Genomic DNA, 15,966 nt, shown 5'->3' with positions numbered 1-15,966 from the left:
ACGCGAAAGATTTCTGAGAAAGAGAGACAGAAACAGAAGAACGGAGTACAGCTGGAAGGTTAACTTGTCAATGCCCAGGGGGGCCAATTTGCACATACAGACGGGGATCAAATGAGAAAAGGGAATGAAAGCGAAAGATGACTGGAAATCGTGGTATGAAGCTATGGTGACGCCGCGTGCACGTGTTCATTAGTGTCGAAACGCTAAAATGCAAAGCAATAAAGAAAGATTCTTTTTTGGCCGGATTAAAAAGCAGTCAAGATAAAAAGTCAGTTAACAACATCACATGAATACAGCGTAGTGTCATAACGTGCTCTTGAGTAATTATATTTGTTTTCCGAATAATAAGCAAAGGGTGAGCCTGTATGCACACATCTGCAAAACCTTACGTGAAATACATCATAAGTGGCAAGCAAACATGTTCCATATACATGGCGCGTACATTACTTTATTAAAAAAGAAGCTGCCAGTAAATTTGCTTGCTTCTTCCATAGTGGGAAGACTCCATTTCGTTGACATTGAAGTGTATGCATAGTGCTAGACAAATATGGCAGTGTTTGAGCTGAAGTTTAAGGCAGTACTTGGCGATCTATCGATACCTGTCAGGGTTAGTAATGTTAACAATTTCACTTGGTAACGCTTTCCACATTTCGATAGCCTTAGGAAGAAACGAGTATTTAATCGTGTTGCAACGCGCCAAGAATGGTCTATGCAATAGTTATGGCTACCTCGGGTGGATCGACGCTGGGGTGTTAACAGGTAGTCTTCCTTATGTATGTTTAATCTATGATGATAAATGTTGTAAAGGAACTTCATTACAGTCGTTTTCCGGCGACAAAACAAGATCTGTATTTGTGCAGTGATGCGCATGGCTGTTACGCTTTCATGACGTGAGTATTTCGAATATATGAATCGTAGTGCTTTCGACTGAATTGTTTCTAACTTTTCGATCAGGTACGCTTGATGGGGATCCCAGATTATGTTTGCATACTCAAGGATAGGTCGTACTAATGTTTTATAGGCTGTTAACTTCACGTGCGATGGAGCCATTGCTAGTCTGCTGCGACGAAAACCAAGCTGCTTGAATGCGTTGCTACATATGTTCTCGATGTGTGCATGCCATTTAAGGTCTTGGGTTAGTGTGATCCCCAGGTATTTTGCTTTGGCTACGTGTGGTATCGGGGAGCCAGATAATGTGTAGTTGTAAGACAAAGGAATTTTTTTCTTGTTGTGTTTAAATGCACCGTTTTCGATATGTTAATTTGCATGTCCCAGGCTGCACACCAGTCAGAAATGTTTTTTAAAGAAGACTGAAGTTTCATTTGGTCACCAGAGCTGTTCACGGCTGTATAAATCACGCAGTCCTCTGCAGAAAGTCGCATTGTCACTCCATGTTCGGCACACAAATAGATATCATTTACATATGTGAGAAACAGCAGGGGCCCAAGAACGGAGCCCTGCGGGACCCCCGATAGGACTTCAAGGTAATCTGAGTGGAAACCATTTATTGAGACGAACTGTTTACGGTTGGAAAGATAGGCTTCTATCCATGCTACTATTTTCAGATCAATACCTATCGTTTCTAGTTTTAAAATAAATTTTTTATGGTGAACACGATCGAAAGCTTTAGCGAAATTTATGAGGATTGTATCAGCCTGTAGTCGAGAAATAATTATTGATGCCAGGTCAGTGTGATTTCAAACACTTGAGCAGCTGTTGACAATTTATTTCGAAAGCCATGTAGTCTGGGGAATAGAAGGTTGTTTTCTTCTAAGTATGTTACGATAGCATTATGAATTATATGCTCCCTTACCTTGCAACAAGAACTGATTAATGATATAGGTTGGTATGCGTTCACCAGCAATTTGCTGCCGCCCTTGTGAATAGGGTTCACCTTTGAATGGAGCCAATCTTGTAGAACAGTACCTGTTTTAAGTGACTCGGTACATTTTGCGCACAGAAAAGGAGCAATCTACTCAGCATAGCGTCTAATGAATACGTTTGAGATGCCATCAGGACCAGGACACTTTTTCGTATCTATTTGCAAGAGTAAGTTAAGGACGCCTGTTTGTGTTATCACCACTTCGGGCATGTGGCTAGTGTGCTGCGCAGGGATTGGATTCACCGGTGTTGCACGTGTGAAGACAGATTGGAAGTATGAATTTAAATAGTTTGCAATCGCTCACTGATATTTATGATACATCCGTCAACTTATATTTTTGAGATCGCGTCATCAGATTTTGATGAATAGCGCCAACATTTCTGTGGTTGTGTAGACAAAGTTCGACATTGTGCTTGAAAAAAACCTTACTCTCGCCTCTTTAATTTATTTCATGAACAGGGGGGAGGGGGGATTTCACATATTTCCGCAAGTGATTTTTTACTTCTACGAATTCTCACGAGTTTTCGCCTTAGGTGAATAATATTGCGGGTAATATATGGCGTTTTACGTTGTCTTCTTTTCGTCTTGGATGGAATGAATTTTTCTTCCCAGTATATTATCGTTTCCTTGAGCTTTAGCCGTAAGTCTTAAACAATTGACCGGTTTTCCAAAATATAAATATCCGAATTAAATATATAAAGTCGATGATGCTCACGTCATAAGCCCGACTATAACCTTTCGTTACAATACGTGTCTGCTCAAGGTGGACTGCGGTGCTCTGCTGTCCCATCTGTGGAAATGTTAATGCGAGTAACTTATCGTCTGATATACTTTCCGCAATGACAAGTTCCGGGGTTCACATGCTAGATACAATAACAAGATTGAGCACTGAGCTAGTCTAGCCCTGAATGCGTGTCGGCAATAGTAACCAGCTGTTGTAAACAAAAAACTGAACATTATGTTTAAAAGCAGTTCGCAATTGATCACTTCCTTTCTTCCAGGAGTTAAGGTGGTCCAATCAATTCCGGGTAAATTGAAATCTCCAGATAATATGATTTTAGTCCGTTCTTTCATTTTAGAATTCAAATAGTCGTGCCATTTCAAATGATAGTCATCTGTGGCGTTCGGGCACCTAAAAATACCACCGATTACTGCTTATCATTACCCGTTGTTATCATGCACCAAACACTTTAATGGCCGTCCATGCCTTCCTCTTCCTTGAAGTAGAAGTTCTGCTTAATGGCAATAGCAACCACACCACCACGGCTGTTCCTATCAGATCTAAGAAGTGTGTAAGAATCAGGGACGATTTCCGAGTCATGTATGGAAGAGTGCAACCACGTTTCTGTAATTATTATTACGTCTGAACTGTAAAGCAGGAATAATTCTTTTAATTTATCATCCTTATTAACAATGCTCCTAGCATTGAAACCCAGAATGATTAATGGATTATTGTGAAAACGTCATTCATCGGGACCACCATGAGATTTCGAAAATGTGTTTTTCGTTTGCCTCACTGGTACCCTTTTATCCTCTGTGGGATCCCATGCGTACATATTATTGTTTATTTTGAGCTTGTCAAAAACTAAACTTACTTTATCCCCATTGTCGCGATTCAATTTAAAGACTGCCATAATTTTTTGCGTATTTCGCACACAGGAACCGAGAAATTCTCAGATATTGATATTCCACTGTTCTTTAGCTTATGGCAACTTTGAAAAACCTTAACCTTTTCAGTGAAATCATAAAAGCGCAAGATGACAGGGCGTTCATTGCCAGCATCTTTCCTGCCAACACGATGGATGCGTTTTATGGATCTGACCTGGACTTCCAATTTGCTTCTCAAGAAATTGTTTTCTACTTTTTTTTGAAGCTCGGAGGCACTCTCGTTATTTTCCTCTTTCAATCCAAAGGTCACAATATTATTGCTACGGCTTCTATTTTCCAGGGCATCCAATCTTTTAGTGATTTGGAACAATTCCTTATGCATCACCACTACAGATTCCTCACATTTCTGCACTTTTTCATTACATAGCTTTAGCGACGCTAATGTGTCTTCTATTTCAGAGAGCCTGAACTGAACACCCTCAAATCCACCTTGCAAAGCAGTTTGGGTAGCCTTAATTTCCGTGACAGTGCTCAGAATTTGATCCAGTTTCTGTTCATCAGGCACAGGGTTCTCCTCCACATCGCCACTTAGCTTCAACAGCATGCAAAGCACTCGCGATTACTCATGGCAGCAACAAAAAATACACTGGGGGATCGGCAGCACGACAAGGCAGGCACAATCGCTTCTAAGGCAACTTGTGAATGACCATTTGTCACTAGCCTGTGCAAAGAAAAGTACGAAGTTCAGCATCATGCGTCTAACGGTGCCGCCGAGCCCACTGAAGAGATCTGCTGTCCGTCCAGTCTTTTTAGGCCGTTCCCACGAAGTCTCGGATGTTGCCGCTGCGCCAAACGATGTGTCCAAACGAGGTAACGGCGATAGTCCTTCCATGCGGTTTCCATCTGAGTGCACCGATATAAGCGACCCAAACACTCCCGTATGCAAACTTGGTTGCCGATGTCGCGTCACCGACGTCACAAAAGACAGATGGCCCGGGGACACATGGAAGTCGCCACAGCCCGATCCACTGCATTCCAGTAGCGCCTGTGCAAAGAAAAGTACAGTCGAGCGCGATTTGAAGGTTATCGCGCGAGCGCCGACCGGGTACATTAACAGCGCCATGGCCCAGAATTCTCTGCCGAGGCGAGGGAGGTATCAAGCCAGCTTCCCTCACTCTTTTTGCTGTTCCTTTGTTAGCCGTCACTCCCTGCTGGGACATCACTTTCATTTTTTTCGTTTGGTTCTACGAACAGGCAGTTATAGTTATGAGCGCGACGTATTCTTCGGTATTATCTGAAATTGGACACTTTATCGCAACAAATGGAAAGCTTAGAACAAAGCGAAAGGGCGGTGAGTATGTCGCGGGGGTGATGGTTGTTGCATGGAACAGCGAACGAGGGAGAGAAGAGTGCGAAATCATGATTTTTCCTGTTCCAAACCCGGCCGCCAGGTGCCTGGAGTGCAAGGCTGGTCGACGCTCGCGCGATAACCTTCAAATCGCGCTCGACTGTACGAAGTTCAGCATCGTGCGTCTAACGGTGCCGCCGAGCCAGTCACAGCACCATATGACTCCTCGGGTGGTCGCACTTACGAACTGTCCAGACAGATAATTCGAAAGCGTCGCAGTGCTCTCTGAAATGCCTCATCTCGCGCAGATAAGCCGCTTGAGTTAGCAGACCGCCATTGCTTCGCTTGGCAACCTCACGGATCAATGGTTTCTCTGCGAGAGCAAAGCGTTTGCGACGGGAAGACAGATAGTGCCCTCGTGCGGCTGTAAATTTGCGCTTCCATTTTCATCCTTCAAAAGGTTGCGCGGCTGAAAACTAATCTTATGGCGTCGTTTCAGTACTTTCTGTAATTACAGCAAGATGTCTCAGCTTACATCACCACCCAGAGTAATTTTGTACGAAACTGCGGTGAGTTGACAGCCTCCTGTACTCCACATCAAATTCGCCGCTTTATGCACTCGCCTAACGTGGCGCCCAACTTCTGCCATTTTCGTCAATGACAGCACATTGTTTATGTCATGAAACTTCATTTTGTCATAACAGTCTGATGTGTATGCATGACGTATTTCTCGCTGCACAACGTGAACCAGTCAGATTACAGGAATAGTACCTTTTATCTCATCCGTAATACAAGCATAAGTGTTTTCCTGCCAATCATCTATACCAGTTTTATTTTTTTTTTCCGTCCGCAGTTACTGATATCTACTATTCAGTCGGCGTGAATAGCTCTGCTAAAGATGTGTCTGGCACTTAACGTTATTTTGACGGCACTGCAAGAAGCCATTTCGACAGCTCAAAATTTTGCGCCACAAGATTGAAACACATGACCATTCTGAGAACCAATCAAACAATAAGGCGGCGAACAGCGGCCATGTGCTGAAAAGATCCCGAAACAGGTGACAAGCTTCTGGGCAGCACGAACAAATGATCCGTACTCGGGGGTCGCACGCTTCCCTGTGTACTGAAATTTAAGAAATTGAAGACGCGATATCCAAGCATCTTACAGATACTTAGAAAAATTGTCATTGTTTAGCACACGATATCGTATGCAGGAACACGAAAAGTACTCTGACTGCTCAAGGAATCTACTCAAAATGACCGCCGACTAAGCAGCTGTACTGACGCTGCGATCAACAATACAATTCAACACGCATATGCACAAAGACGGGATGGGGTTGAGTACAATTTGCAGGCATTTCGATTTTAATACATGAGCAAGAGCTATAAATTGATCGCGTTTTCGCTTACAGTGACTAGAGTCAGCGTCAAATGCAAAATGACCAAAATTAACTGCGCACAGCACGACACCCGTTTCGGATGACTAGATCATAAGTGGTGAAATCTGAGATATAGTGCAGTTGAGTTTTCTTATTTGAAAGGCGCGATAAAATATTTCTAAGTAACAAACAACCCGTTTGGATTTTTGTTCAGGAGGGAATAATTCTGCGTTTTCGTGCTCGCGTTGCTGCCATCCTGTTCGTGTTTTTTTTTTATTCGGCATTTTTATCTTTTTTATTCGCGAGTGGCGCCCCCTGTATTAGTTTCACCAGACTCACTGCGGTTCCAGGCGCAAGGCTCAGACCATTTTATAATCACCCACAGGTCGGCGGACGCACACATGTATCGACTCTCTCGGGCTCATTCACGCTCAGATCATGATCTGAGTCTTGATTAAGTCCGGACTCAAATTCAGATCGCATTGGCCCTAAATGGTAAGCTTTAGACGATGTGTATAACTAACAGAAATCGAGTAGCAGTCACCGCATCCCATAAATAGAGACAGAGTACACTAACTCCCAGAAGGGATCTTTCGTTTTCCGCAATCTTCACTAACGTACGCAGTTATCTTCAGAGGAGATTAGGCTCGTTTCTAACATCATCGCATCAACACAAGGCAACTTGCTTATTCTAACAGAAAACTGGCTACAATATGACGTTAGTGATATCAAAGTTCTGGCGCAACTTGCCTGACATCAAAGTTCACCCAAGTGACCGTGAATTATCAAAGAGCGGTGGTGTTCTCATAGCAGATCGTCAGCAAATTTTATGTTTTGTTGTAAACGTCTAATTTAAGATCGGAATAATTTAGTTACTGTATCGCTCATAACCAATTCAAGTGTTAGCATTTGCATTGAACTCCTGTAATGGCCGATTACAATAAATATAGGGCTATTCTTCGCAACGACCTGGCGTTGGCGCGTCGTGCGTTAAAAATGTTGAGCGAGGACGAAGGCCGAACAGGTGCTGGACCAGGGAAGAATGATTGAGTCACGTTATGCTACCGTCTGCCTACGGTCTCGCGAGCTTGTTCTGCGGAGGCCGCAGAGTGCCTGGGGCAGAGAATTGCCACGTTCTGCAGAATCGCCGATGCAGAGGAAAGCCATGAGCTCGTGGATCACAAGCCCACCGCAGGCATCAACTTGGCCAAGTTGCAAGGCTCTTCCGCATGCCTGCCAACTCTGCTGACGTCCCCGGGAGACTCCTGATTTTTTACCGAACTTTCTGGTTGTACGACCACTGTCCTATATCTCCCGATAAGTCTCCTCTGCCCGCGCAAGTACGGTTCACATAGTTTAAGCAAAGCTGAGTTTTGGTACAGTTGGCAGGCCATGATTTACAGGGAGGTTTAGCGCGAGCAGACGAGCGACCGTCCTGTGTCACTCTCTTATCCTTGTCTCTCTCGCTCTAAGCCTCCCTGTAAATCGTGGTTTACATAAAACCGGCACCACGAAATGAGCAGCTTCGTCGTAATCACCAGCATCAATGTCTTTGGCGTTTCCAAGGATAAAATCAGGCGGAATGAGTAGGAGAATCTCAACGGACCACAGATCACAGAGCTGACGAGCGCCTGAACGGCACGAGCCCAGTATGCGAGTTCCATTTCATGCCATCCACCTTATGTGCTCGATGTTTAGGTGCACATCGTACAAGAAAAAAATGAAGTAATGAGGATAACAAAGAGTAGAGGCTAACAAAATACTGTGAACGAGAAGGCCTCCTTTATCCGTTCAATCAGTTGTATGGCTTTATCAATATGATCGAGGATCTCACCACGAACTGAATGGACGCTTCTGTCAGGGCGAGCTTCACTCCGACAGCATAACGGATATGCTAGTTGGCAGCTGTTCAGAGCAGACTTTCCCTAGAAATCGTTTGTCAAGGTCACCGCTCCGATTCTCAAAGCTGAAATAATGACGTTTTATGGCGTCACTCGTCATTTAGACGTGAAGGGACTTTGACTTAACAGTGAGCGACAGAGGGTCCGGCTAGCTCTGTCCGTAGAGCATGAGACTTAACCTCAGGGTCATGGGTTCAGGCCCCACATTGGGCGCCAGATGAAGGCCTCGCCTCCAAAAAGCCGGTCCGCGAGCCATGGTCTCGACTGAAGAGTGACAAATCCAGTCTCTTAAAAACCCCGCTTTATTCCGGATAAACGAAAATGCATTAAAAAGAAAGGAAACAACATCAGGCGCTACTGCGCTGAGAACATGCTGTTCATGCGCGCGACAATAGAACAGCGAAGAAAAGCGGGAAATATGTCAGGGCTTTACCGCGGCGAGACAAAACACACTGCGGAGCGAATAGGGCGAGCAATAAGGCCAAAGCGCTCACGGCGGAACAAGAAGCATTGCTCCTCGCGTTACAGCAACTCACGCGAATACGCCCAGGCTGTTTCTGCAGGCACTCCTTCCACCTTCGTGACGCCGGTCTGCTTTCCGTAGTCCCTGCACACCCCGCTGGCCCATGACGCTCGCTGCTTGCCCCGCCGGGGCGAAAAAAGGCCTCGCGCCTTGCTTCGACGCGCGTATCTGCCCGCGTCTTTCGCCGCTAACATCCCGCCCCCAAGATTATCTGCTCACTCATGCGCACTCGCGCTGCTCGCGCAAACACAACACAAATAGGAAAACGCGCGCGCGGTTTAAAACACCTAAAGAGGCTGCGGAGCCCCACAACGGCTAATCTAAGACCGGAATAATTAAGTTACTGTGTCATTCATAACCAATAGCACTGTTACTGGGAGTCTGCTACAGGCGTCCCCATTCCACCCATGACTTTTCTAACGAGCAAAATAACAACCTAATCTAACCCACAGCAAGCTACCCCAAGTGCCTCTATCCTCCTTTTCGGGGATTTTAACTTCCCAAACATAGAATTTCGTAATCTTCCACCTGCATCAATAGTAGGTTCCGCAAAAGGCAACTTTATTGTAATACATTTCAACGGTAATTTATCACATATGCTTTCAGAACCAACGCGCACCTTATCGCAATCTAAAATCATTCTTGACTTTATTTTGGCTAGTAAACCCGATGCCGTCTCATTCATTACTTACCTTCATAGAATTATAGACCAAAATGTCATTCCAGCCGCCTTCTTTTTTCTTGTAATACCAAATATGACCTTGAAGAAGACTGTAACACTTTAAGAAAATAGTCATTAAGGGGCGATAAATCAAGAACTTAAGACCTAATTTCCTGCATAACAAGCTACATATGACATTCAATCGACACATGATAACTGGGCAATCTTGAAAAATAAATAAATGATTCACCTGATAAACATATACCAACCGTCAACATTCGTACAAGTAACCAAAAACCATGCTTTACTGATTCTTTAAAAAAAATTCGAAAAATAAGCGCCTCTATTGGGAAGATAGCGGCAACACAATTTGATAGCAAAACTATATATTAGGTAGTTCAAGATGAATATTTGACTGTCATTCGCAGCGTAAAACGTCCTTTTTATAATGCTACACTTCCAAATTTGTTGCGTACTAACCCAAAACTGTTTTGGCAAGTAATACACTCTAACCCAAAATACGCACTTACCCTCACCAATGACACAAGCGTTGAATGTGCTGGCACATTTAATTCCGCATTTTCCTCAGTATTCTCGAATGAAATCAAAAGACCCTTTCTTTTTCTTTTTTCTTTTTGCATTATGAAAGGTGTCATACTAAGCATCGCAGTTTATGAAGACGGAATTTCATCCATAACTCTGAAGACTGCACTATCATCATCGTGTGGCATGAAGGTATGAACTATAAAATTCCAAGAAACACAAGACACACGTCTGCTTATTGCCTGTCATTACTGTTCTCAGTCACTTTCTTCACTACCTTTCCGGATGATTGGTAAGTGGCATAGGTCATTCAAATCTACAAGAAAGACAACAGAAGCTCTACATTAAATTAGCGAACTATCTCGCTAACAAGCGTGTCATGCAGAATCATAATACACGTCGTCTACTGTCAAATTATTTTTTTCTTAGATGGTAACAACTATTTTAACCCGTCGCAGCATAGGTTTCGCATAGCTTTCTCCTGTGAAACCCAATTAACTATTTTCTTCATGACTTGCGTCTTAACCTGGTCATCGATGTGCGAATCGGTGCTATCTATTTTGGATTTAGAGAAAGCATTTGATAAAGTGCCTAACTACCGCTTACAACTAAAAGTTCAACGAATAAACCTAGATCCTAATGTTCTGATGTGGATACGGGAATTTTTGTATATTCGTACGCAAATGGTTTCGGTCAACAATAATTTGTGTAGCCCCCTCCCAGTAACTTCCGGTATGCTGCAAGTATCTGCTCTTGGCTTCCTGTTATTTTCATATATTTTAATGATTCACTTTAATATGTCTCCTCTAATATACGCATATTTGCGGACGACTGTGTCACCGCACTATCTATAACGCATCGCACCATTCTGCTCTCTAGAACTTGTTTAAGAACGATTCAGAATGGTGCAATATTACACTAATGACCGTAATCACCAGCAAATTCACTTGCCTGTCCTTCTCGCACCATCGCGCTCCCTAATTCTTTCCTTACGCAACTGTTAACCCCCCGCTTGAACAGGTAGATTCTTGTAAATGCTTACGTGTAACCCTATTCATGATTTGTCTTGGAACGCACATGTTGTCGTAATCGTTGTTGTCGTCGTGTCTGCGTTGGCATAATTTGGTCACAGAATAAAACTCCGGTGAAACTTCATAAACTGATTTAATGGCTACATGGAAGAAACATTACAGAAATTCCAACTGACGACCGTTTCGTTCGGCGTCTTTTAAGCTACTCCTTTCATGACGGTTGGCCGTGTTCCTCTCTACAGGCCTTCCTTTCTTTCCTTTTTCTTTAGGGGGTCCCCCGCTTGCGTGGGCCCTTAGAACCTGGCAGTGGCGGCGCACGTTCGGCGGTGTCGGTAACAGAGGAATCCTCCTTGCGTCTCCGGTGCTGGCCCGCAGCCGCCTCGTAGGCTGGAAATTCAGGGCAGGCGGGCGTCCGCGTCTGGTTAGGCCGCCAGCGCGTACACATGCCCAGGCCTGAAACCTTCTATCCGTGGCATGGACGCGGTTCAGCCCATCGCTGTTCCCTTTGGACTTCCAGGAACCTCTTCTGCCGACACGTGGTGCAGGCCCGCCGAGTTTGGTGAGAATTATGGCCCCGGTTGTGTCTTCGACAGCGCCAGTGGAGCGGGAGGGACGCTTTGAGGGGCGACGAGCCGCTGGTCGACTTGCTGGCAGTGGCAAGGAGCAGCCGTGCCACTGCCATACGTCAGTAACATTATATCATACGTCAGTAACGTCAGGACATACGTCAGTAACATTATATCAACATCTAACAAAAACTCAGAGAATTTGTGGAATGCACCGCCGTGTTCAAAACTACTGGCTTATAATTCATTTGTTAGGCCAAAAATTTAAAATGCATGCGACCCATCTGGAGCCCAATCAAGCATATCTCGTCAAAAATAATTGGTTAAAGATTGCGCTGTTACATTGATTCATGCATCATACTCATAGAAAATCAGGTTTTGATCCCTAAAAAGAGAATCCGGTGTATCGACACTTTTATGTCGACATCGCATTTCCAGCATTTTATTGTGTCACGTTTTTTTTTTCATCACTTAATCAAGCCCCATTAATCACAGCAGCAGCAGGCATATCTTAACGAACCAGTCATCCACTTCACATTGCGAACCCACACGCCGGACGACCGCATTTACTGCTTCGTTTTTCATTCGAACCACCATAGACTGGAACGGCCTCCTCCTTAAAATTGCTACACGAAATCCACGAAAATGACCATCTTCGTTTTCGCAACTTTTGTCTGACCATTGTTCACAGTAACTAATTACCATGATCACTAGTGTTTGTATAAGAACTTACGCCTTATGTAATGCCTCTATGTATTAATTAAGGTAATAAACGGAACTGAAGTCAGGTGAAAATAGCAGGAGAGTTCTGCTTCTTTGTTTTAAGCATGAAAATGTAAAGCACCTGCTTAGAACTCATTCGAAGTCATAAAAATGCTACAACAATAATGCTCCCTGTGTTTTTACGGTCTCCTTGGAATGAGCTCGCACTGAAGTGATTGTTATTATTGGTACTTGTAAAATCTCGCTTCCACTTGGGAAATTGGACTTCCTGAAAAATACCAACAAACCCTAAATCCGCAATGATAGGTCGATATAACTGACGTAAAAATACAGAGTGCGCCACTTTCCGTATATCTGCTTCTATTTACCAAGATCGGGATTATTTGGCCACTGTTCGAGGCATTTGAGTCATCTGCTTTTTTCGTTTTTATTTTTGTTTCATAATTCACGTGCCGGGTTTTGCTAAGTACATATTGCTGCTTAGGAGGAGGAGAGCCGTGGACTGTTTTCTTTTAAACCCAAAGCTCTCCTTCACGACCAAAGTGGCAAAAGCTGTGCTATCTCGGAAGCCTGATCTTTATTTAACCTTCTGAGCATAGCATAGGAACAACGTATCTTAAACCAAGGTTAGTGTTGTGCACACATATTTGAGGAGAGAAATGGGGGGGGGGGGGCACTTGCAGCATACACCTAAATCTAGAAAAGGCCATCGAAATCATGCAGTCCGCAAGGGCGAATAAGCCACCGCAGAAGCCGAAAGGAAATCGGTTGGCGCCAGTAAGCAAAGTGACCAACAACCGTCCTCGCTCCTGTCCATTCCGTCGTTGAGTGAACACCTATAACGCGCGTTAATGGTCGGCGCGGGCAACCACTCCGACTGCAACCACTTTGCTCGAGGACGGGGAATGCTGCGAAGGAAAGAGAAGGGAGTTGTTTTGAAGTTGATTACCCCAGTTTCTCGGCCGGTTTTCAGTCGTACACCCTTCTTTTCTGTCTCTACCGCCACATTTGGTGATGCGCGTCGTAGAATAATAGGGTCGCTAGAAACTATGAAAAAAAAAACTTAGTCCTAAGCTTAATGTACCTACTACGCTGTCGCATTCTACTGGAGAGCAAAGTTTCTGCGCAGTGGCAACAAAGGCGTCACATGCGCATCGCCGTCTTCCGGATCTTTGAGGGTGTCTCCTAAGCAGAGGTGGACAACCTCTTGAGGTTTCGGCCTCATGAGATGGACCTGAACCTCAAAATGACCTCAACCTCACGGAGTGAGGTGAGGTTGACGTGAGGTCGAGGTGAGGTCGGTGACAGCTAGAAATTTTTTGTGTGAGGTCACCAAATTGAACCTCAAACTCACGCGTGAGTTTGAGGTTGAGTGAGGTCGTCATTGTGTGACGTCGAAATAGTGAGGTCCAGGCTTTTGGCTGTTGCCGCGGCTGTCTTCGAAAAGCGCCCCTTTTGACGCGGAGCTCGAGCATACTGCCGCGGTGTGCCCGCCGACTCTCGGTGTTTGGTTACCCCCCAATCGGACGACCGAATGCCGCAGCCCCTGCCCAGCTTTCGGCATTCCACCGTAATGTCCGAAGCCCGAGTACACTTCCCTCTGGTCTACTAGGAAGGAGATTTTTTTTTTACTTCACGAACTCCTCATGCCCCCCGCCTGCCACCCCCGTTTCCTCTGACTTGTTTGTGCCGATGCTCGCCGCAGGCTCAAACACCCAGGAGAGCGGAAAGACATAACTCACGTTGACCAGCGGTGCTTTTGTCCGATGCCGCAAGGAAACCAGCAAACTAAAAAGTGAAGCAAATTATCTTTGCGCAGACGGCGCGGACCAGAACTGTGTCTTGTGCATTCCCGTTTCCAGGCGATAACGTCACGGCTGCTGCCTTAAATTCGATAAAGGACCCCGCTGTACATTGCACGGAAACTTAACAGGAAATGGTGCAGCGAAATTGTTAGAGGACGTGATACTGACAGATAAAAAAAAAACGTGCACAAATCAGAAAAACCGGCACACTACCATCTGTGCATTTTATCGAAGTCCTCCCTTTCGAATTGTACGTTATCGTTTTATATTCCTGTCCTGTAAATTTATATTCTTGTATTCTCACGAACAACCTCTCTTTGGTCTTGTGCTGCTTGTTTCTTCTAACAGATTTAAAGGTGATGGTGCTAGTGTAGCGGTAAAACATGCAACAGGATGAAATGGATGGCACAGCTTATAAGACGCAACTGGTAAACAGGAAAAAGCCTACGCATGTTAACCATATCCTGAGATAGAAGAGACAAAAAATATATGGGGCCTGTATGCAGTACAGCGCAATGAAAAAAAAATGATTTCGCTCCGCTAGGGCCCTTTATTTCTCTCTCAAATTCTAGTGAAATCAAGCAATGCAGGAGGAAGGAGGAGACTAAGGGATTCTTAACTTATTCAGGCGCAGAAAACGAAATTTGAAAAGCGTACTCCTACATGTTTTTATGAGCTAAAAAGTATTGAGATGGTTTCCGGCTCGACATTTTGGTGTCTAGACGGACGAATTGGTGTGGCGAAGTGAACATGCCTGTTTTGTGCTCCAGTCTGCTCGAGACGCACAAATCAATAGGGTGAAAATTGTTGTGGCCAGATGTCGGAATAATTCTTTCAGGTATTTGTTTTTTTCTTTAAAAATCAATTTAGATGTACGTGATATGAAGCCAATTACATGCTAGCACTGAGGAATGCAGTATTAAGTCGATGTCTCAAACCTTTCATACGCTCTGGGAAGAGCAGTTCTCTCCTGTTTTTATTGTGCGATATTGGTTATTACTTTCGGCAACATGGTATTTATTTATATATATATTTTCTTGTATGTCAATTAAGTTCGTACACTGCCGAAAAGAGAACAGGCTTCTTCCCTCACATTAGGCTCTTTCTTTGGCATCTTTTCAGAGGCGCATAGCACAACCCTCCTTTCCACATACCCTTGCGGTCATTTAGTTTTTTCTTTTTCTTTTGCAAGTATTGGAAAGCGCGATCTACTCTCTGAATGCGGAGCTGGCACACATACGCCACTACCTTTTGGTGTGTATTGGTGACAGTTCGGCATTCACCGCATGAGCAAAACCAGATGCCTACAGACGGAGGGTGAAGGGAGGAGCGCGTGCACAGCGGGGGGCGCGGTCCCTCCGGGCTGCTTGCTCGTCTCCTTTCTGTTTTTCTTGTCTTTATTTTACGTTTATGTGCTGTAACTATACGACACTAACGGGGAAACGGTTTCTCTACATTCACCTAAGGTGCATGCGGGGAAGCTGCTTCGGAGACACCACCGTTCAATTGATTAGTTCAGTCGTCGAAGGAAAACAAGTGAATACCAGAAAGAAGCTCGTCTCAGAATTGTTGGCGAAATGGCATCCAGTATTCGGTTCGGACGTACACGTATTTATATCGTGTGTACGTGTTTTTTTTTTAGGTGGTTGCGAGTTGGACATTTTGCTCCGGCGAAATTTGACGGACGAGCCGATGTTCGCGGAAGCAAAGCGGTTCACGTTTGGCATGGAAGCAGCACGATAGAGCACATGGCTAACGATCGTCGTCTTCACGTTATCCAGGTTTTGGCTTGGCTTCTACCATGCCTGGCCAGAAGTGCACCGGACCCGTACGTCGCTACCTGCCTGCAGCCATGCCGTGTTCAGGTGTGCGACCTTTCTTCGAACCCAGGCGCTGCCTTCGTTGGATCGGAATCCTTGTTCATCGGTTCAGCCGCATCAACAGGAACATCATCCACGCCTGCCTTAAAAGCCAACAGCCAGCCGCGACACGTCAGT

Source organism: Amblyomma maculatum, chromosome 10 (assembly GCF_055883805.1).
Source record: "Amblyomma maculatum isolate TAMU_Amacu chromosome 10, ASM5588380v1, whole genome shotgun sequence".
NCBI classification, from domain to species: domain Eukaryota; kingdom Metazoa; phylum Arthropoda; class Arachnida; order Ixodida; family Ixodidae; genus Amblyomma; species Amblyomma maculatum.
The sequence above is the reverse complement of the archived record's forward strand: the minus strand, read 5'-3'. Positions refer to the sequence as shown.